Source organism: Lontra canadensis, unplaced genomic scaffold (genome assembly GCF_010015895.1).
Source record: "Lontra canadensis isolate GAN:19392208 unplaced genomic scaffold, GSC_riverotter_1.0 scaffold57, whole genome shotgun sequence".
Lineage (NCBI taxonomy): Eukaryota > Metazoa > Chordata > Mammalia > Carnivora > Mustelidae > Lontra > Lontra canadensis.
In genome coordinates, this window is record NW_022631051.1 from 6,260,432 (window position 1) to 6,283,836 (window position 23,405).

Consider the following 23,405-nt stretch of genomic DNA (forward strand, 5'->3'; position numbering starts at 1 on the left):
CCTATCAAAGTGTCAAAACTCATAAGGCATATGTCAAAGAATTCGTTTGCTTACTTTCATCTGTCTTCCCTCCTCCCTCCTTTCACTTCTAAGTCTCACCACAGCTTTACGGATTCTCATGCTGAGTGCCAGTTTGCAGCCTCGTGGTTTTTCTCTAAGCCCGGACCACCTCAGACCCTGAAGAATTTGCCCCCATGCACCCAGCCTTGTTGCATTTAAGAGTCTCAGGCGGTTGAGTTTGTTACTCCTGGCCTGTCACGTTATTCCTGTTTTGAACGTGTCCAGGAAAATCCTGTCAAATTCAAAACTTCCTTTTGCCCCAAACCGATCTTTGATCTGAGGGGCCTGGACACAACGGATTCTGAGCAGCTTGCTCTGGGCTCAGTGGGGCCCAGGAGCTCTTTTGCAAGCCTTCTGAGGAAACAAAAAATGGTTTATTTTTTCTGTCAGCTGGGGTTGATGATGGATGGCCTGGTGGTTCGATCTTGTGAGCTCCTGGACCAGCCCTGTCCTGAAGACAGCTTCCTCACCAGGGAGTTCCTCCCATCTCCTTGAGCACTGTCTGTGGGCTATGGATCCATCTGCTCTGTGGAAGCCACAGGCACAGCTTCCCATGGTTTTTTTCTAGCAGGTTCCAGTAGCCAAGTGACTGCCATAACCTTATTGCTATATCATTGTATTTAGTGGTGCCAGTTTGGTCCTCTGTTTAAATAAAATCTTTATTGCCCACCCAAGACGCTCTTGTATGTATGAAAGGGTTTTCCAGGGGCACCTGGGTGGCTCAGTGGGTTAAAGCCTCTGCTTTCAGCTCAGGTCATGATCCCAGGGTCCTGGGATCGAGCCCCACATCAGGCTGTCTGCTCAGCAGGGAGCCTGCTTCCTCCTCTCCCTCTGCCTGCTTCTCTGCCCACTTGTGAACTCTGTCTGTCAAATAAATAAATAAAATCTTTAAAAAAAAAAAAGGGTTTTCCAGACATCAGCTGAAGTGGTACACAAGTTAATAGAAATGCTGGGGTCTCAGAAAATCGAAGGTTTATGTGTGCAGAACAAATGTTCAGGGAGTTTCTTACCTCAGGCTCTCGAGGGAACAAAATCAATGGTGGACTAGGAACTCATTTTAAATTTAAGAAGTTAGTCAGATTTAACTAAAGAGAAACATTGAGGGTGTTACTTGACACTGAGAAAGTTATCCACATTTCTATACCCCAAATAATCAAATTGGATAATTGAATTCTGTGATGTTACTCAGATGATTTCCTTACTCGCTAAGGATAGAAATTCGTTTTGAATGTAGACATAACGAGACCTAACAGGATGTTCTGGAGTCTCACTGGGGAATAAAGACTAACAAAGTGGAAACTTTCACTCTTAAATCTGATTTCATCCTTGACCTTGCTAGTGACCTATTACCTCCTCTTTCAATATCTGTTTCCCCATGATTATGATGGTTATACAGTATCAAAGGGGCCTTTCCATGTCATGAAGGACTCCTGTGATAAGCAATATGTTTATATTGAAGAACATTGAAGAATTTAGATTCTATCTAGGATGTCAAAATGTTCTTATTTATATCAATGTGTTTTTTTAAAAAATTAGTGTTTAGATATCATGAAGATCAATGAACTAGTGGGCTGACTCTATTTTTCTTTTATCCAACAGTTATTTTGGCAACATATGATAGAACTTGAGTGTGCCATGTGCATAATTAACAATGGCAGAAAAACAAGGATAACATTGTGCTAGTAACCGTCAGGGAGGGGCTGTCTGTTTGCCCCAGAATGAGCTCAGCAGGGAGGGTGGGCTAAGTTCTGTAAGAAAAGAAGTCAGATTTAGAGCTCCCGTGTTTTTGCAACTTCAGTGAGCAGAGGGACATCTGGTAGGGAAGATATCCACAGTTTCCTGTTCTCTGCTTTGTTATTTTTTCCCCCCATTCTGATTACAGGTTTGGCTTTCATGGGCTGCCCTGGCCAGGGGCTGGGAGATGTAGAGTTACAGGAGCGGGTAGTTGATCACTTTAATTACAGGCCCAGGGGTGTTTGAGGGGTATTTCTTTCCTTGGGATAATCTTCTGCAGCTTTGTGAACATCTCAGGGACCCGTGGATCCTTGTCAACACCACACTGAGTTCCCCCCACTGGCTAGCTTTCTAGCTGAGGAGCTGTCAAAAATGTGGAATTTGTCAGCATGAATTCCTAAACAAGTAGGAAGAACAGCCATAAATATTGATGGATTGTTAGCTTACTGTCAAAATGAATTCTTTATCACATTCGAATAATCAGACCACAGGGTATTAAATCAAGTAGATACTTGGGTAGATTTTGATCATTAAAGTTAATTTGTTACTATAAAAATAATTTAATATAAGCAGAAGATAGCAGGATTTTCTTTGGATAAAAATTGAATGAAAAGGATTACTAACTGCTTTAAAATGAAAGATTTGGGCACCTGGGTGGCTCAGTGGGTTAAGCCTCTGCCTTTGGCTCAGGTCATGATCTCAGGGTCCTGGGATCAAGTCCCACTTCGGGCTCTCTGCTCAGCTGGGAGCCTGCTTCCTTCTCTCTCTCTCTGCCTGCCTCTCTGCCTACTTGTGATCTCTCTCTGTCAAATAAATAAATAAAATCTTAAAAAAATAAAAAATAAAAAATAAAATGAAAGATTTTGATGACTGACTAGAAATAAGTAAGTATGTGTGTTAACAAGAAACTTCTACTCTTCATAGTGAATACACATCGAAGGCAAAATGGACTGATACCTGCTTCATGATATAAAGAAATTTTAGCAAATCATAGGCACACTCCATATTATAAACATGGGGCTTTTTATTTATTTATTTATTTATTTTTAAAGATTTTATTTATTTATTGACACACACAGAGTGGGGAGGGAGAGAGAGAGATGTGGGACTCAATCCCAGGACCCTGAAATCACGACCTGAGCCGAAGGCAGAGGCTTAACCTACTGAGCCACCGGGATGCCCCAACATGTGGTTTTTTAGCATCCTACACATTTCTAGGATTCAGATCATGGGAACTGCGGCTCAGAATGTTGTTTCCAACTCTAGGTGCTGTGTTTCTGGGCAGGAAGGGGGGTGAAATGAAGTGCAACAAGAAGGCACAAGATGGTAAGAAGGCCTTGAAAGCATCACAGATAAGGAGCAGGTTAATGTATTTCGTGCAGGAGAAGACTGGGGATATCATCTATTTGCCTTCAAACAGTTAAAAGACTCCTTTGTAGAGAAAGGAGTAGACATTTTTCACAGGAGCTTGGCTAACATTTCAGAGAGAGAAAATTCCTTTCAATCTCAGAAATATCTGCCAGAGAATATAGTTTTCCAACCTGGGAGTGGATTGCCTTCTAACCAAGTTCCTGTACACTGGAGACTTATATACATAGGGATACTAGAGAGGAATTGTCATGTATTACAATTGTCATATGTTGTAATGTGATTACTAATCACATTATAAGTGATTAGTAAAGCTCCTTCCTTTGAAACTATGTACCAGTTGGTGGTTCACTGTCTTCTCTCTACTTGCTGGAAGTCCCCCATCAACCCTGGTCCCATTATTCACAGTATTATTCCAAAGAGGAGATGAGTGTTAAAGGCCAAATCTTACAAGAAAATAAAATTATGACTCTCATATAACTTCAGAATGAACCGTGTCAAAATTGCACTTAATTCCTAGATTAACGAGCAATTCACTGGACATTGACAGTGGTCCAAGGAGCGCACATCTAGAGTCAGATAAGGATCGAAGACATTAATTTACAAATGGGTACAAAGCTGGCAGAGCTGGTCAATGGCCATAGGGCAGCAGTCCATGGGATTCCACTGGATACATTCCACATTTCTATGGACAGGAATAAGTTGTATTACCTTCAGTTTTCTACAAGCTCATCTTTATCTCTACAGAGTTGTGAAACAGTCTAGTCAAAAGCAAACATCAGCAGAGGAGTGTCTAGCACTCCAATGAAAAAATGTCTAGTAATCTCTTCTGCCCATTTCAAAATCTTCCACATTTTTTCCTAGATGAGTTAACATAGAGAAAGTTCTCCCAGAGTGGCTAGCAAATAGTAAGTGCTCAATCAATGTTATGTACAATTATCATTGTTGTTATTTTTTACCCAAGGTCTAGGTAGATGAATCACCTGGTGGTTGATGTGAGACTCTTTGACCAAGGTCTTGATCACCATTTTTCCCTTTTCCCTTTTGAAATATACACACATCAGACTACCGTCTTTCATCCCTCACAAATCAAGGCCTTCTATGCTAGGAAATCTTTTTTCCAATGTGCACACAAAAACATCCTTGTCTTTGATTCCTTTCAGTTCCTCATTTTCCAGTGTAGGAAAATTTCTCTTGGATTCAAATGTGTAGTGATGTGTAAGAAAAATTCCGATGATATTCCTCAGTTAGGGAAAGAAAGATGAAGTTTTTACTAAAGTTACAAATGAAAAATGTTAGATTCAGTTATCTCTGCAAACAGAAGTCAAATATCCATTGCTTGTAGTCAATGAGTATTCAAACATTGACATAGAAATAAGGTAAGTTGGACAATTGATACATACAGTTGACCCCTGGACTATGTGGAGGTTAGGGACGCTGAGCACCTACTCAATCAAAAATCTTTGTATAACTTTTGACTCCCCCAAAACTTAACTACTAATAGCCCACTGTTGATCAGAGAAGCGTTGCCAATAACAGAAACCATTGATTAACACATATTTTGTATGTTATATGTATTATATTCTTACAATAGAAGTTAGAGAAAAAATGTTAAGAAATCAAAGGAAGAGAAAATATATTTACAGTCCTGTAGTATATTTATCGAAAAAAAAAGTGTTTAAGTGGATCTGTGTGGTTCAAACCCACGTTGTTCAAGGGCCAATGGCATGTATATATGTATTTAACTTGCCTTTATGTCTATCTATGTATCTAGTACCTATCTACCTGTCATCTATCATCATATGTAGCCACATGAATATTGAACTCATCTATAGGTGATTACATAGCTATGACCTGGAGCTTCTGTTTGCTATATGGGTGGAAAACTCAGCTTTTTCCATTCTTGCAGAACAATAGAACGGAAACCTACATTTTCTGATATTCATAACTATTTTATGTGCCTTTGATGGTTCTATCCCATTCCTGACCATTATGTATGTTTTTCTCCGCACAGGTCGAAAGCACAGCCCTGCTCCCCTCAGATCCCACATGTCACAGTTTGTGGCCGGTCTCATTGTTTACAAAGGCAGAGACAGAGTCCTTTCCTCGGTAGCCTCAGTGATACATTGAAAAGATCCTAGAAATATCTGTAGGATCTGTAGGAACAGTATATAATTCTATCTCATAATGTTTAAAATGCACGGTGATGAAACTCTTACCTCAACCACCGACTTTTGCTTTAGGACGTATCTATCTATCATTTGAGAGTATTTTAATAATGCTCAATATGTTGAAAATTTCCACTGAACACTTTCAGTCCAAAACTTGCACATAAAATTTCTTGGTTCCAAGTCTAAACATAAACACGATTGCTACTCATGTGTGGAATAAAGATCTGTTTATGGAGGACTCTATGTTCATGTACTTGCAGTGAGGATAGGATGTGTGTGTTTGGCTTGGGGTTTATTTTATATAATCCCCCTCCCAACTCCACTCAATTGCGTATGAAAAAAATCACAGGATTAACTTCTGGGTGTGGAAGAGGGCCAACTCAAAGGCCAGTCCACCTATAAATCAGGGAACTAGAGGGCTTTATTAGATTTACCCAAATCTCTGCTGGAGAGATGATGTGTTCATGCACACAGAGCAGACACTGAGGACCAAAAATCCTTCCTGGAGTGCTTTGGGACTTTGCCATCTCCTGAAGAATTCTAGACATCTATGTATTCTTTATTGAACTGTGTTTATTTACTTTTCCATGGCAGTGAAATCTCTTTCAATACTTTTAATGGCCTCAGCACCCTCTGTCCGGTGAGCATTACGTGTCATCCCGGCTGTGACCCGCTGAGCCCAGAGGACTTGGGTCACAGAACCGTTTCTGGTGCCAACACACGTTTTCTTTCACGTTGCTATGAACTCGGCAATAAAGAAGCGAGACTGGCTGGTGAAAGTGTCCTGGGTGCTTCAAGTTTTACTCGGGTTTCACAGGCCCTGTAACGTGAGCTCCCTGTGACGAATAGGTTAGTGGTTATGATCAGATGATGGGTTTATTCTGACCTGATTGCTGGACAGTCATGTTTGGTGTGTGTGTGTGTGTGTGTGTGTGTGTGTGTGTGTGTTTGCACAATGCTCTCGTTGCTCTGGGGAGCCCGGAAAGTTCCTGGAGGATGCCTCTGCGGGGATAGGCACATATAGCCAGAATGTCTGTCACCCTTACTGGCCTTGCACGTGCTGCCCAGGCTGCTGGTCACCCTGACCACCCCCACCCCCTCCCCCTCCCAAGACCGACAGCTCAGTGTGCCCACAGCAGAAGTTATGCTTATATGAGCCACGGTCTCGACGTGGTCTGAAACGTGGTCATAGCTATCACAGGGACATTGAAGGGTGTCTAAGACAAATAGGGCAGTTAGGGACCTCCCCTCTCCAGGCCTGGTGGCTGTGGAAGACGCAGAGTTGCTCTGACGTTTATGGTGACAGCTCTCGTCCCTCCTGCAGGCCACGGCCTGGGCAGGAATCAGAGTTCACAGAAGGACTTGCATTCTTTTGAAGTAGTGTGTATATGCACATTTTTGGTGGAGTTATTTATAAGTACACTTATGTCTTCGTCACTGTGCTTATTAAAGACATAAATACTTTACCTCTTAGCAAAGAAGAAAATAGTTTCCACAGATCTCCTGGCAGGCAGCCGTGCAACCTAGCCAACCCTTTTCATCTGCTGGTTTCAACCTAATAAAGGATTGATCTAGGGAACAGGACCTGTTTCCATGTCACACTCCCAAAAAGGGTAAAACCAGGTTGGCCAGGGGACGGGGGGTTTGCCTCCACCTTAGGATATTTTAAAAGTTCCTTGGGCTTCGATGAGTGATGCTGAAATAGAAAGCAGAGCTCGAATAAAACAGATTGCATTTCCCCAAGTTGTGAGAACGCTTGAGTGACGGGAAGACATCTTTCTTGAGGGTCGCCAGTTACTCGTCTTAAGTAGGTATCGTACTGTGTGACAAAACTCTTCAGGCTCCAAAGTCCTGTGTTGGTTTAGTGCCATGTCCAAGCCTCAGAGTGAAAACTCTCCCGGGAGTGTAGACACCTGAGGCCGATGGTTGGAAGTGACGGGGTCCGAAGGCAGAATATCCTGTTTAAAGCCGGATTCTGCCGGGGGAGCAAGGAGGGGACGGAGATGAGAGGAGGAAAGCCTGGGGGTGGGTGCACTGAAGAGGAATCTTTAGTCAGCTGGGACTTAGTAAAAAGGGAGAAACAAGAGGACGCTACTTTAAGAGCAAGCAAGGTCACGATCACTCCATTTTCTTGACGAGGTTTCAGCCCCTATGCTGGCATGTGTCCTGCGTCTTTTCACCCCATCCCCTCAGCGACCCAGGAGTGTGGCCTGGCAGGCTGAGAGTGCCTTAGGGACCTCTGCCCACGGCAGGTGCACGGCCGCCCTTCCCACCTGCCCTCACTCTACTGTCCTGCGGTGACAATGTTCTCTTCTTTCCCCTCCACTATCCACCTGCTATCCACCGGCTCCTTTATCTTCTCTGGGCTCCCTCTGCCCCAATGGAACTGGAATTCCCTCTTCCAGGCACTGCTGCACAGGGTATTGGGTGTAATGGGCTTTGATCACCGATTTGCAGATAATGCCAACACTCTCGCACAGCACGGAGCCTACTTAGACAGCAGACCCCCCAGCTCTTAGAACTCCTGGGGCTTCTGCTTTTGCAGACAGGGCTGTAGACTCTTGTGCTTGATCAGCTTGTTCTCATTCTCCCTTTTGCTCCCTCCTTGTCAACTCTCCCATCCAGCTTCCCTCCCTGTGTTATAGAGAGCCATCTAGGTCCACTAGGTCCCCTCTCCCTAAAAGCCCGGATCCACATCCCTGAAAACCCCAAATTCCCTGTACTCCTCTGTGGGGTCTGGGGGCTCTGCTTTCCTATCCAGTAGGAGCAACACTTTTCACTGTGTGTCAAGGACACTTTCCACACCAAGTCCTGGAGGCAGGGTCAGCAGTTGGCTAAAGAAGGACTTGGACCCTTCGTCTCTACCTTGGATAACAGCCAGTTCGGTTTCAGGGAACCAGGTTGCCCTCCCATTGTCTCTTCCTCACCAGGTCTGGCCAGCTGAAGATCCAAACAAATTCACAGTTGAGTTCACACCTTGGTAATTTGAGGTCATTAACTCGGGTGTTCGACTGTTCATTTAGGAAACAAATTCCAGAAAGTGGTGTAGGGGGGACCAATGCCATCCATTGCCATGCCAGCAGATGCAATTATTATTGTTTTTTTTTTTCCCTTTAACTCGCCTGATGTTGCAATTCAATCAAATTCATGCTTCATTGACCAGAGAATGTGATTTTGCAACACCAACAGAGCAGAGTTCTCTCCAAGTCTCTGGCTTTTTGCCACCACCTACTGGGTACTGTGTACTTTCCTTAGCCTGGGTCTGATCTGCTGCCCTAGGACCTTGCATTGGCCTGAGTGTTAGTGACAGTTATGATCCCAGACTGAGAAGGGTTGGTCTGGGAAGTACCTGAGAATGTGGAATTCCTGAACACCCATAGCCCTGGGAGAAAAGACCATCCCAGCTATCCCCTTGATCCTGAATTCTGAGAAAGACACAAATTCTCAGAGATGCTTCCTCTTACAGGATAGGGTAGACTTACTGAAAATAAACTTTTTATTTAGGTTAAAGAAAGACCTCCACGCAGGAAAGTGCCTGGTTGAGAGGTGTCTAGCCCAAGGAACTTTTACAACTGAACTTACCTGTAAATTCCCAGATTAAAGAACAGAGCCTCCCAGAAATCCCTTTTTAGTCACTGTGGCCTTCCTCCAAGGTGACCACCATCCTCTTTCTCTCCCACCATGCTTATGTGATTCAGTTTGGTCATAGGGTACATGTATGTTCAACTTTGGTGCATATTACCACACAGCTTTTAAGGTTTTGTGCCAACACATGTGCTCATTCAGCAGGCTACGGGAATTCCGTTTGCTCCAATCTTTGTCAACACTTGGCATTGTCTGTCTTTTTACTTTTAGCCATTAAATGGGGTATGTACTTAGTGCCTTCCTGGTAACTAATAAAATTCAGTACCTCTGATAGGTCTATTGATCATCTGGATATCTTTTTTTTCTGATAGAGGGCCTGTTTAAGATTTTGCCCATTAAAAAAAAAAAACATACTGTCTTCCTTTTTTCATTTACTTGTAGAAGTTCTTTCTTATTCCAAATTTGAGAGTCCTTTGTCAGATAGAAGTATGAAAAATATCTTCTCCCACTCTATATCTTGACTTCTTCTTTCCTAAAACATGGGTAAAATGATTATTTTCTATTAAGCAAATTGTTATGAAATTCTTCTTTGTCTCTGGGAATGTTTCTTGCCTTAAAGTGGATAACATTAGGACAGATACACCAGCTTTCCCTTACTTATTGTTTGCATGTTGTATCTTTCCCATTCTTTCAATCTTTCTTTACTCTTATACTTAAATCATGGCTCTTGTAAGCATCAGTTTATTTCCCCCATTCCAGCCTGATAATCTTTGTATTTTTTTTTCTTTCAAAGGTTTTATTTATTTATTTGACAGAGAGAGGGGGAAAGAGAATGAGCACAAGCGAGGGGAGCGGCAGGTAGAGGGAGAGGGAGAAACAGGCTCCTGATGAAGCAGAAATTCAGAGGTGGGGCTCAATCCCAGGATCCTGGGATTAAGACCTGAGCGCAAGGCAGATGCCTAACTGACTGAGCCCACCCAGGTGCCCCGATTTTTGTCTTTTAATTGAAATGTACATTTATATTTAGTGTAATTACTGATATAATTGGGCTGCAATCTGCCCTCTTACTATTTATTTTCTACTTCTCTTTCTGTTTATGTTCCTTTTTTCTTTTGTTGCTTTTCTTATGTTCATATATTTTTAAAAAATTCATCCTTCTCTCCTCCTAGTTTGTTAGTTACATATGGTTTTAGTGTTCTTTTAGTGGTTATCATAGATATGATAATATTTTTCCTTGACTCACTAAAGTCTACTATAAATGCTTTTACCACTTTCTGAAAGAAGGTAACTTAGGACACTTTAACTCCATTGTCACGTGAGTCTCAGTCTATTGATGGTGATGCTCCTGGTTAGGAATGTCTTAGGCACTCACCTGGGCTGGTAAGTCTTGTGGGAGCCCTCACACACATTTCCCCAGCAGAAGCCAGTGTTGTGGCTAGACTGGCTTGTCATTCTTATTATGATTCCAAGATGCGCCCCAGCAACAACCATCAGGAAACTTTGAAACATCGAGGTTTATTACTCAGAAGTCCTAGAGGATGTGTGACATGCCCTGGGTCCATGGGTCACAGTGAAGTCACAGGGGGAAAAAGAAAAAAGACAGAAAAAAGAGAAAGAGAGAGAGCGGAGACTCAGAGCTCTGCCTTTATTGGGATCAAGGTTGGGGTTCTCAGAGTTTTGCAGGTTCACTCTTGATCAGCAAATGTAAAAAATAGGAGTGGGAGTTAGGCTGTGGAAAGGGAAAAGCAGGGTCATTCAAGTGGCTGGTTATCTAGGTTACCCAGAGTTTTCAGAGAGAACTTCGCAAGTGGGGGCATCCTGTTTCCATACCCAGTTGGCTTGCTAGCAGCTGGGTCATGCAACAGGCTCTATGTTTACTCCACACAAGTGGTTTTGCAGTGGATGCCCAGGCTGTCAAAAGCCTGATGCCAGGTAGTTATATCACAATTAACAAGCTGAGTATCAGACATTCATGCCACATCTTTTTACTCATCTCTCTCCTCTTATGCTAGTGTTGTGTGTGCTTTAATTATATATATATTTAAGCCTTTCAGGGCAGGATTATTATATTATATAGTTAGAATTAATTTCTGGGGATCTCCATGCACATTGCTCCTTGTGTCTTCCTGCATCTCTGGGTTCCCACCTGGAACTCTTTCTTTCTGCCTGAAGGATTTACTTTTGCCTTGGGAGAGGCCACTAAACACCTCGATCCATTCAATGACAGGTGATTCAGGGCCCCAGCTTGGTGGCAGTCCTTGTGAGGCTGGTCCATTTCTGGGTCCCTCTTGTTCCTTGGGGGTCACCTTGTAGGATTCAGATGGAGAACCTGATTTGCTTCCCAGGGCCTGTTCTCCTTGCTGAGTGTGAACTCTATGTTTTGCACTGTAAGTTTGCAAAATGTTCTGCTCAGCTTCTCAGCCTTGCTTTTGCTTTTGCACTTGGCATCTATACCATGAGAAAAAGGGCTCCCAAACTCAGGCTCCTTTCTGGTATCTTCTCTCTTCCTTGGATGCGCAAATTCTCATTACTCTGGTAGCTTATAGCATCCTTGAAGCACGTTTCTTATATGCAGTTTGCCCAAGGTCACCTTGCTGGGACCCCCTGACTCCCAATGGCAAGCTCCTTCTGATGCTGATTCTGTAGGGTTGGAGGTAGGAGGGTTAGACTTTTAAGGAGGGAAGGGGGACTAGACCTGGAGGAAGCAGGAGAAGGAACCAGAGGGGAGGAGGTCTCTGGGTATGAGTGTGTTGACCTTGGGAACATCTAACTATCAGCCAGTCCCCCATACTAGATATAAACCTCTCAGAGGGCAAATGACAGTTAACAAACATCAAATCTGTATTTTCACTTGGAATCCCCAACTCCCCAGGCCACCAGGTCCCATTCTGTGAGTGTTCATGTCTCTCAGGTTGAAGGTCCGGGCCTCCTTGGAGGACAAATATTCAGATTCCTGCTGTGTGCATCACCTGTGGTCCTCCAGGGCCACACACGTATACTGTTAGCCATGTCCTCTGTCTTGCATTACTTGCCAGATCGACTTCTCTTGGAGAAGAAAAAGGAAATGATGACTCTTGACCCCTGAGTCATATCCTGTTTCATTTTATTCTTTCTCAACCCTCTGACAGTCACCTCTGATCCCCAGTGCACGCTGCTTTTGCTTCCACAGTACATCTCCCAAGAATTTCCTTCTAGAGTCCATTGGAATCCTGACCTGTGTCCTCCAACTATCATTCCTGTGCCGGGAAGGCAGGATGGCCGGATGCTGAGATGTACATTCTGGCATCAGAGAGACCCAGTTCTGCTCCAGTTCTGCCATGTAATGGTGGAATGAACACAGGCAACTTACCTACCTCCCTCGATCTCAGTTTCCTCATCTGTTCAAAGGGGATCTGATCAGAATTTAGTATTCCTGGAAGGTCTGATGAGATAACTGCTGCAAAAGACTTACAACAGTGTCTGGCACAGGGTAAACGCTCAGTCAGTGGGAGCTATTGTCATTGGTGTGGTGTTGTGGGCTTCATGATGGGGTTTATCGCCAAAGACCTAACTCAGATACAATTACCGCAATGCAAATGAGTCTTTTCCCCTTAAGTTTTGCCAAGAACATGTAGAGGTGTTTTAAGACTAGCTCCTCTCATCTTCTAACCTACTCAGAACTTGTGGGAACATTAGCCTGGGCTGCTTTCAAGACTTCTCTCTGGGTATCATCACTGGAAAGTCAGTTCAAGTGCTCTCTCTTTGGAAACTCTCTTGGGAATTCAAGTGGACGGGCTCATACTCCTCTTGAGTGCTGCAGTGCTCTTTTTCCATCCCATCTCAGGATGCTGAGAATTTATATGTGGAGCTTACTGCACGAACAGACCATAAGCTCATAGCAGACCAAGAGATTTCCCTGTGGGATGGTAGTAGCATGGGATAGGTTCTTTTGTAGACCTGGAGTCAGATCCTATCTGTGTTCAGTACCGTGCCCTTAACACAGGTGAGCATAACAGCCCCTCCCTACTTCTCAGAGGGATGCTGTGAGGCTAAAACAGTAGCTTGCAGTGCTGGGCATACAGTACGTACCTCCTAAGTAGTAATTCTAGTTAATAAGTATTGATGAATTAATTATATTAACAAATTAATAGGGACACGTGACATTTTTGGACCACTCCCTTCAGAGTTTGTAGTCTAAATGCCAGCTTCCCTTTGACCAGACTCAATTGCTCCAGTGCCTAAGTGAGCATGTGTTTAGCTGACTGCCATTCAAGAAGACCCCCGTCGACCTGGCCTTTCTCTGCAGCCCTCATAGTCATTAAGCAAGTGCAAATGAATTACCAAGGCACACTTACGAAAAACAGGCCGGCCAAGAGGAGCCTCTCATGTTTAATACATTGCAGACCCAGTGAATTGTAAAAATAAATTAAGACCCACAATGCTATTGTTTTTTGAAGCCCTTAAAAAAATTCTTCTCTTTTTACTATGGGGTGAGGACATATGTTTTTAAAACCATGTGATGCTTTAAGCATCATGGCACCTTCTTACAATTTTTCTGATGACTTGTACTCATCTTGAGAACATCCCAGGCATGTTCTTTTGTCTTTTCAACAAGATGGTCATTTACAAGAGAAATCATGATGGTTATAAATAGCTTTCATTGTTAAATGTATCTTAGATCATATGTATGCTCAGAAATAGACCATTCTAGTGGTTGGGGTGGAAATCTCCTGCAGGGATGATGGTAGGCAAAGGCTTGGGGTTGCAGCACAGAGTTGGGAGGGAATTGTAAACTTTCCCTCTGGCAGCCTTGGGTATGGAGGGTCTCAGTCTAGTCAGGCACTTTCCTTCAAGGGACAAGTGGCCCAAGATGGCTTGGCGATGCTGATACGTTCCCAGACTTGGAACACAGTGGTGAGGAGCTCTATCTGCTTCCCTACAATAATAAAGGGCACTAAGTTTTGCTGTTTAACCTTGACTCATCTCACCCCTGCCCCCGTCCTTCATAATCTATGTATCCCCGCTGCCCACACCCAGATAGATTAGTGCCATATAACGGTGGGAACCCATTCCAGTTTCAGCCTCATTTAGACATAACTGGTGAGATATGTTTGCCATCAAATCAGATGAGTAGATTTGCTCTGCTCCTATGCTTCCGGTCTCAGGGACCTCCTCCTCTCTCCCTCTTCATGCATCCTTACCACTTCCACTCTTCTCCAAATCACTGGACCAACAGATGATGGACTAGAGGAGAAGAGGAGAATAAAGTTAACCTTGAACAACATGGGTGTGGATTGCATCGGTCCACTAATACATGGATTTTTTTCAATAAACATTTTAATAAAGTGCTATAAATGTATTTCTCTTCCTTATAACATTTTCTTTTCTCTAGCTTATTACTTTACTGTAGGAATACAGTCTATAATACATATAAGATATAAAATATCTGTTAATCGGCTGTTTCTGTTCATAAAATATCTGTTAATCGGCTTCTGGTCAACAGTGGGCTATTAGTAGTTTGGTTTTTGGAGCTTCAAAAGTTAGATGCAGATTTTTGGCAAGCAGGTTTGTGCCCCTGACTCCTGCCTGGCTCAAGGGTTAAGTATAGTTAGAATCCTCCAGGTTATGTTCATTCTCTGGTTACTGGGAAAGGGAGTGATACAAGGAGGAACTTCCTAAATGTCCTCTGGTCAAGTCTGGTCTCACTTTTGTGTCTTTATAGCTGTTTCCTAGAGATAGGTCCCTGCTTCTCCTCTGTAGTACTCTCCCAGTCCCACTTCATAGCCTATGGGTGTCATCTTGAGTGAACTCCACTCTTTCTCCATTCCATCCAATTCAATCCTATCTAGTTCAATTAATCTAAAACCATGTGCTCTCAGCATCAGGAGCCAGCCCCTGGGGCCATTTGGTCTCTATATTCAAGAGCTCAATTAACTGTTGTGGTAATTTGTTATTATAAATTTAACCCATGTTAATTTAGAAAACCTGAAAGCTAGAGCAAAGCATACAAAAAATGGAAACAGAAATCACCTTTAATCATATTCAGAAATAACAACTTGATAATTTTGCTTTATACAGATAGGTATGTATATAGTACATATACCCAAATTTAGATTCTGATGTTTTAATTACAGGTTAATTACACATTGCCTTGCATCATTTACTCTTGCTCTATTCGTAAGAGTTCTGCCTGAGCTGGGAGGCACTTCTTCACTTCTCTGAGTCTCAGTTTCTCCATCAGCCGTTGGAGTTAGATGGCCTGGTTGGCTCTTCCCTTGTGAATGTGTTACAAGGCTGATGTGAAAGTACATTGTTGTTTGTAAGTAATTAATACTACTTTATCTTTACTTCTAAGACTGAGTCCATAATAGGCTCCTAATAAGAATGTCTGGGTCTGTGTTGATTATGCGTTTAGGTCCGAGACGTGTTGTCTGTCCACATAACCGCAAACGGGAGACTCAGAAACTCTCACAACCTGGTTTGCTGGGAGAATCATCCTGGGCTCTGAAGATAAAGGGTTAACCAGAGCAAAGTGTCAAAAGGGCTCTCAAAAATGCAGCCCCTTTGCACAGAGGCCTCAAAGACTCTCCCAAGGAAGCAGGCGGTTAAGAGAAGCCTTATCTGTGAGAGCAATCATCAGGAAAAGTACGTTTTCTGCACTACAAAGGCGGGGCTTTCTTCTCTGGCTTTGACGGGAGCTCTTGAGATCGAAGAAAACTGTTGGCCACAGTTCTAAAAACTCCAGATAAAGGCTTTGATTTGTTAATTAAATTTTTACTATCCGCATTTGATATCTCAGCCAAATTGTATCGGCCGGCCGCAGGAACAAGAAAGTCCCTCACTTCAAAGGGGCGCCCACTCGGTGACCTGTAATTATGGAATTTACTGCGGGGTGAAGCGCTGTCTGGGGTGCACCTGCCATCCTCGCGCCCCCCACGCCCCCTGGCCAATTCCAAAAGGCCCAGGCTCCGCGCAAGCGCACGGGGACGCGGCCAGCTCACCTGTCCCTCCCGGCGGGATCCAAGGGCCGCCCAGGTGGGAGCGTCCGCCCCGCCCACCCGCCTCGGTCCCGCCCACAGGCCTCGCCCACCGCGAAAGAAGGCCTCCTGGATGTCAGGGTGAAAAATGGTTTCTTTAATGAAAAAGTTGAAAGGCCGGAGCCCCGCTGGGTGAGGTCACTTGCTGACTGCTGGTTCCAGGCAGGGTCTTACCCTTTCTTGTAAGCTTGACCAGATTCTCCTGCTACTTGGCAGGGGCCACGCCACCCTCTGGCCCTTTCATTCCGTCTGGGGCATGGGTATTATTAAAGGATATTTAGAGGTCTCTAGACAGGGTTGCTTCCCCAGAACAACACATTCACCAGTCAGCACTGGTCATTTTTTACATGAATATAATCGAAATCTGCAGACTATCTATAGGCGTCCATCTCTGCTGTTTGGCAGAAGCTTTGCCTTGGCCATACGCAGAGCGAGCCAAGTTTTGAGAACCTTAGGCAATTCCGTAGGACTTTCCAGTGGGCTAATTCCAACACAGACTTTGGTTTTGTTAGCATTTCTTATTTCCTTCATTTTTATTTTGAAAATTCCATGTTGTTACTATTGTTTTAAATACTAATAAATGGCCCTCCAAACCCTTTAAGAAAGATGCAGAAGTATGAACAAACTAATCACAAAGTACAAAATTCAATTAAAAAAACAATTTGGGGCCCATCCAATTTTCACACAATAGGCTGGGATAGTTTTTTTTTTTTTTTTTTTTTTTTTTTTCCCAGACAAAAGGCCTCATTGTTTTGACTCCGGGTGGGCCCAATTATGACTCTAGAGCTGGTATGCATAAGCCTACAAGAGGAAGTCAGGGAGAGAAAAGAACACTTTCTAGTAACCAGATGCTGCGTTAAAGGGTGCAGTCCAACGTGACATCAATAAATGTTGAGTTGTTGACCTGAGTTTAAAAATGCAGGCTCGATGCTCATCAGATTAGATCCTTCCTCTTGTTTCTCTATTACCATCTGTTGCCTGGACTCTCTTTGGAGGAGGAATCTCCTTCTGTTTGCTCTTGCCGGGCTCTTTCTCAACAGTGATGTCTGGGTATCACCGGAGACATTTCCCAAAAGGGATCTCAATGTGGTGTCAGCATGTTCTGATACAGACTTTGTCACCTGAAGTTAGAATCTTTTTTAGAAACTACAAACTGTTATATCCTTGTCCGGAAGCTTAAAAGAGAGCTCACAGCACCAGGCCAGAGGACAACAGAATTTAAGAACTTACCATGAAGAAGAGAAACTGATGGCAGATGGCAATAGTAGCACTGAGAAGGGTGTGTGTGTGTGTGTGTGTGTGTTGTGTGTGTGTGTGTGTGTGTGTGTGACTGTGACATCATGATACTCAATGTCTTGAGACCAATAGACCAATAGCTAAATAACTTATTTCGGAGCATTAGAATGGATACTACTACTCCAGTGTTGAATAACACATGTTTCAGGCTCCCTGCTGAGTAAACTCTTCCTGTCTATTATCCCACTTAATTCTGACAATAACTTGTGAGTCAGGCGATATTATTGCCAATGAACAAACTAAGATTTAGAAAGGCCAACTTCTGACAAGGTCACATTGTGCCAAGATTTATTCCAGGTGTCTAGACCTTTCTCTTCCATATTCCACTATTCCCTAAAATGGAGGGAATAGCCTTCATAGGAAATGAAGGTATCTCTTGGGTGCAAGAAAATGTCAGAGGGTTGAATTTCTCTTTGCTGGATACTTTCTGAAGTGATACAGAATAGAGGAGTAGCCAAGGTCACAGTTGACCAAATATCTTCCAACACATAAACTTCATAATCCCAGAAATTTTGGGTCCTCTCCCCCAGATAATGAGAATACTGCTTATAATTTGGCTGTAACCTGTGAGAGATTTCTTTTGCCAAGTTCAAGAAATAATAGGTGACTTCAGATCTTGAACAATGGAAATCGGAGAAGGACCTCTTATAGGAATGAAGGGAGAAGAAGACAACAACTCCAAATTCAAAGTTCAAGAAACAGATAAACGCGTCTTTTTAAAAATGTGCATAGGGGCGCCTGGGTGGCTCAGTGGTTTAAAGCCTCTGCCTTCAGCTCAGGTCATGATCCTAGGATCCTGGGATCGAGACCTGCTTCAGGCTCTCCACTCAGCGGGGAGCCTGCTTCCTCCTCTCTCTCTGCCTGCCTCTCTGCCTACTTGTGATCTCTGTTTGTCAAAAAATTAAATAAAATCTTTATTTAAAAAAAAAGTGCATAAAATTGAGATACCCTAATATGGAGAAATAAATACCATACTATAACATTTAGTCTCTTGGTGGTCCCCAAATATATTCCTATAATGGTTGGAATGAAATGAAGAGCCCCTTCAAAATCACATATGGTAAAAGGTGCTTCTGGGGTGCTTTGCATAAGAACTTTTTGTGTGGCTCTGAATCCAGAGATGGGTTAAATGACCATGGCTGTTGTGAGCTAAATGTAAATGTTACAGATGTGTTCACCCAAAGCCTGCCAATGTGCTCTTAAATACCACCCTGTGTGATTCAACAAGGATGAATGACACACAGGCAAGGTCAAGGATGCAGGGACTCCATATGACTTCACCCAGTGAAAAGGGCAGATCGCTTTTCCTGGGGCCCCTTTCCCTTCCATTTGCCCCTGAAACAACTGTGAATCAAAAAATTCATAAAATGAAAATTGTCACATCTTTGGACAGGAGTGGTGCTTTATGGAAATCGACCCCATCTCCTATATTCCTTGGTGACCCCCATGAGGGGAATTAGTCACACATTCATATTATTTCTAATTTATGACCTGATGTGACCTTGTCATTTCAGAGGAATAAGGAATCAGAGCTGCTGCTGAGTTAAAGTATAATCACAGAGATTATTCCCATATTCTCTCTGTGATTTCCATATTCTATTTCCCGCTCAACCCAGGGGGACTGAGGAGGTCTCAGAATCACGGGATCCTCTCCTGCCCCATCAGAGAAAAATCTGTCTGAACTGCTGTCCTTCAAGTTTCACAAACCATCATGAAAACTTCAGGGTTATTTGACATGAGTTTGGTTTCTTATCTCTCTGCGGCTCAGAGGTAACAATAGATGAATATGATTAAAATTTGTATCTCCCAGAAGTTCTAGTAAACAAAGTTAAAAATCATTTGAAGTCTGTCTAGTCATCAGGCATTGAAAAGCCAGGATGACAAATTAAGATGGATACAGATGGGTCAGGATCAGTGTCAATGGACTGATAACTTTCATCTGCTCTCTGTGTCTCTAGGGTCTTTTACGAGGTGATCTGAATGTTCTAATAAATTGTGGCAGTGGACTGCTTCCAGATGCTGTTGTTTCCCATTAAAGACAAGCTGGAGGTTCTATCCTGCAGAGGACGTACCCAGCAAAGGACTTCTCAGCTCTCTTTTTCCTTCTAGGCAATAAGTTAATGAAAACTGCACATGCGTGTTTTGACAGGTCCTTGCAAATCACATCAGTTTGGCATATATGGACTGGAGGTGACTCAAAGCTTCTTGGACATGAGGCTGGGACAACTCCCCATCTTCAGCTTTCATTCCTGATGACTTTATGAAGACAATTAGCCAGTTGGACAGGAAATTCCTGGAAAGACCGTCTTAATGGGTCAGTGCAAATGGAGGGAAAAGGCAAACTTGGTTTCCTCATAAAAAGAGAGAACAGATCACTGTGGAGGCATCCATCTAGAGAAGCCTGGCCTGCGCTGATGGGAAAAGGCATGAGGCAGCACAGCTCTGAGCATCCAGGGGAAAGAGGATGAAAGCATGAAGGCACGGAAGGTAAGCTAAGCAAGTTCTGCCTTCCTGGATCAGCAATAACTCCAGGCCAGTGTCCAGGAGAGGCCACGTGCTGCAGACACCCTCTGCAACCAGATGTCTGGGTAGGAATCCCTGTCCTGCCACTTAGGTATCAGATGACCTTGGACAAGGTCATCAATGGTCAGATTGAGTTATTTCCCTTTCTGATAAAAGGGAGCTGGTTATTAAGAGGATTATTTGAATTAATATGTATATGTCCATAGAAGAAACTTTACTGTATACTTGTCACTTATGTGTTCATTATTATTACTAGCCGGAGATTGAATTTTTTCTCATGAACTTTTAATACACCCTTAGCATGTCCTTTAGTAGATCTGAGAATCAGTACGGTAAAAGCAGACCTCTATGGCAATCAGCCAAACACACCAGTGTTGTCCCTTCTGGATTTGAACTGGGGAGGGAATCACCCTCCCTTGCTTCCAGGGGACAGGTGCACTGCATGTTGGGAAAATATGGGATATGGAGTGTCTCCAACACAGGGTCTATATGTGGACCCTGAGGGGCCATTAGGCTGTAGCCCTTGGTTCTCCCTAGAGAGAGTCTGTGTCTCAGCTCTGCCACTTACTACCTGTGTAACCTGGCTTTTTACCAAATCAGGGCTCTAGGTTCCTCATTAGGAAAATAAGAATAATAAAGAGTGCTTCCCTCTCGGGGCTGTTAGGAGGATTATGTGAGTTCATAAATGTGAAACACTTAGAATAGTACTTGACAATACTGTAAGCGCCATATAAATGTTAAGTATCTATATTAATATTATTTTTATTAACAGCAAATAGGGACGTAGGTGTCTATGAATGCCAAGTAGAAGAGCTCATTCATTTACTGACTAGCCAATAAACATTTTAAAATACTCTGTCAGATACTCTGCCAGACTGTGATGTTTCAGAAGTGAATCAGGCTCAGGCATTTGAATAACACAGGAAGTTGGGTAGGGGAGAAGGTAGAGCTGGCTTCTCTGAGGGGACATAGAGATGGTGCTTACACAATAAACAGGTGTTGACCAGGTGGGGATTCTGGGAGGCAAGTAGAGAAACCATGGAAGATATTTTCCAGTGCACTGGGGTTTGGGGAACAACAGTTGTTTGTTATGGCCAACACACGGAGTGAGCAGGAGAGGTGATGTTGAGGTTGGGGAAAGAAAGGAGCCCACTCATGGAACATCTTTATGCAATGTGGAGGTTGACTTTGTATTGAGGCAATGGAAAGTCACTGAGGGCATTAAGAGGAGATGCAACATGTTCAAGATTCTGATTTGATTTGAAGTTGGTGTCAAAAATGAAAGAGATGAAGCTGGAAGCAGGAGAAGCAATGAGTCTAGGAGAGAAGGCAGCTTGACTTGATTAAAGCAGCTGCCTTAGGGGAAAGGGGCAAATTCAAGAGACATTTATGAGAAAGGGGTGATGTGTTTTTGTGCATAAGATGAATAGGAAGGAGAGAGACAGAGACGGAGAGGCAGGGAGGGAGAAATCAAAAGTCAATTTCAGGTTTATAACATCGTAGGGATTGGTGAGTTTTTAAGTTTTTATTTATTTTAATTTTGGGGGGTGGTGGGGATAATTCAGAGGCAGAGAACTTTCAGAATGCTGAGGTTGATTAAAGTAGATATTAACATTGGCTCGTCCTAGACTGGAGGGTTAATTCTCAGCTCTTGAGCTCCTGGTTCTTAGGGGAGCCATTTTTCTACCCTCTTGAAATGTGCGCAGCCATGTGACTTCTTTACTTTAAAGAAAGAGCGTTTTGTTGCTGGTGCTCATGGGTGCTCCTTTCTCTTCCCCTGGCATGGGAATGGTGGGAGCCAAAAAGAGATGGAATGCTCTAAAATTGGATCATTGAGCCAACTTAGGGGGGCAGCTGTCATGGAGAGTCACCTGGACCTGCAGAGGACTTTGAGTCAGTGAGAAATAAGATTTTGTTGTGTTGGGCCATTGAATGGGAAGAGGAGAGAAGATTCCATTGTGGACTCAGAACTGGCCCTGAGTCATTGGTTATTTTTCTCTCCGCATAGAATAAGTGAATTTAAGAATCAGTGGGATTTCTTAAGTTTGTCTTGTAAAGTTACAGTATATTAAAAAATCCTCAGAAACTAAAGTCCCTATCCCTAGGAATAGTAGTCACGTGGTAGAAAAATCTGGAAAACAGCAGATCCTCAATAAGTGTATTTTCCCTTTTTCCTTTTTCCATATTCCAACTAACACTTCTCTGTTCTGACCAAAGAGAACTGCCTCTCTTCCCTCTGCCAGACATAACAAGTTCTGGTTTATATAGTCAATCTTAATTTGTATGTATCCATATATTTACTGTTTACTATCTCTAGCCTTCTATCTGGGAATATTTCCTTCTGCAGGAAGAAAGCCTCTCAATATTTCTACTTGCCACTTGCATACTTTGGCTTTAGTTGGTGTAAAACTGTCTTTATTTAATTTTTACTCCTGGAGAACATTTTTACCAGGTACAGTGTGTTACTGGGTTGGCAGCTAATTTTCTTCATTTTTTTTTTTTTTTAACAGATCTTTCTCTTGTTCTCTGTCTTCCACTGTTTTTCTGTCAAAAAAATCAGATGTAAGTCTAGCTCCTGCCCATTGAAAATCATTTTGTCTTTTTTCTCTGGCTGCTTACGAGATTTTCTTTTTGTCTTTTTTTTTTTTTTAGCATCTTTGTGTTAATAAATGATTAATAATTAAGTAATTCATTGTCCATTTACTTAACAGATATTTACTGAGCTCACCCCCCTAGACCTTGGAGGCTAGTAGTGAGAAAAGACAGACCAGCTCCATGTTAAGGATCACTCTGACTCCGAGGGCAAGCCCAGGTGCTTGGGGAACATATGCTGCTGGGATTGTATTTAAGCCAAGCTCTGAAGGACAAGTAGGGGATCAGCAGGTAATGATCAGCAGGGGATGAGCAGAGGCGAGAGAGAGAGAGAGAGAGAGAGAGAGAGAGAGAGAGAGAAAGAGGTTTTCAATGTAGGGTCTGCATATGCAAGGCTCCAAAACAGAGGGCACAAAGGGTTTTGTGGAATGGCAGGTGGGTGCGTGTGTCTGCAAAGGAAGATCTTGTGGGCTGTGAAGGACAATGGCCAGGGATGAGCTTTGTTTGTCAAATGCCTGTCTCCAGCTACACTGTCTCTTTATCTTTAGAAATGACATACTTTCTACATGACATCTTGCCTAGGATTCAAACCTCCTTGAACTCACCTTGTCCAAGGATCTGGCTTGTATTTTCCTGGTCTCCACCTCATCTGGAAGCCCAGCCACATTGATTCAATTGCATATACTGGAGAAGAGGGAGGACATCTTCTCTGAACGGCCTGATGACCCTCCCTGTGTGACTTCACTCCTCCTCACCGCTGGGGTCTCATCTCACATGGAACACGCTTGCCCTCTCCACTCCAGAGATGGGACCTTCTTTTCAGTTTCTGAAGCATACGCTCCCTCCTATAAGATAGATTTTATAATTAGTGTTCCCTTTTTCTGGAAAACTCCTCCCCCCACCTCATCACTTCCTTGGGGAAGCCTTTCAAACCTCCCCTCCCCCATTACTCATTCTCATTCCATATCACATTTCCTCTCACAGAGCCAGCCACAGCTTGCAATTAGGAGTTGACTGGTGTGGTTATGTGTGTGGTGCTGGCTCCCCCGCGAGCGTAGTT